Source organism: Limulus polyphemus, unplaced genomic scaffold (assembly GCF_000517525.1).
Source record: "Limulus polyphemus unplaced genomic scaffold, Limulus_polyphemus-2.1.2 Scaffold595, whole genome shotgun sequence".
Taxonomy (NCBI): Eukaryota; Metazoa; Arthropoda; class Merostomata; order Xiphosura; family Limulidae; genus Limulus; species Limulus polyphemus.
The window spans coordinates 435,553-436,364 of record NW_013666205.1 but is presented as its reverse complement, the minus strand read 5'-3'; positions in this window follow the sequence as shown (position 1 = coordinate 436,364).

Below are 812 nucleotides of genomic sequence, written 5' to 3'. Positions count from 1 at the left end.
CCAATAAATATGTGTTACCTTCGTTACTTATAAAAATATTAAACAAAACATTATATAGTAAGTATTGAATTTAAGGTAAGAACAAGAATAAAAGATGCTTGTGAGAAAAATGTATTTTCAAACCTCATTTACTTAAGCCTCGTATATATTAGCATGCAAAGTTAATGTATAAAAACAAGTTAAAGTAGTAAACACTGAACAACGAAATCTTTAGACTTTAAGGTGTATTACATACTATAGCTTATAAGGAAAACAAACTATATACGTCCAGACATCTTGCAATGTCAACTTGAAAACATAAAACAAGTTTATGACACATGAGAATATTTGTAGATCTAAGAATAACACATGAAATTCACTTTCCTATTTATTTTATTTTTTACAATTACAAATACCAGCATTTATATCTCATGTTTTCAACGGTTATTCTACGCAGCTATAGGCACGTGTATTATGACGACAAAAAAGTAGAATATCAATAATTGATCCTGTCAGTTACAGTTCTTAGAGTTGCCGTCCACTTGATCAAATTTTGTTAGCAAATTCAATCTTCCGAAACACTAGCGACATCTGCCATGTCATTTCAGCACAACAAAATGACTTTAGAAGAAAAACATTCAACACCTGCCATAGTACACGTTACAATCCCACTTACAGTTTAAACGTTCAGTTTACTGTTAGAAACTATGAAATCCATTTGAAGTTAAACACATTTAGTTTATGCCGTATTCTATGAAACAATCTCACTGAAGTTAAATCTTTAGATTACTCCTGAGGACGACGTTGTAACGTCGAAACATGTAGAGTCGTCA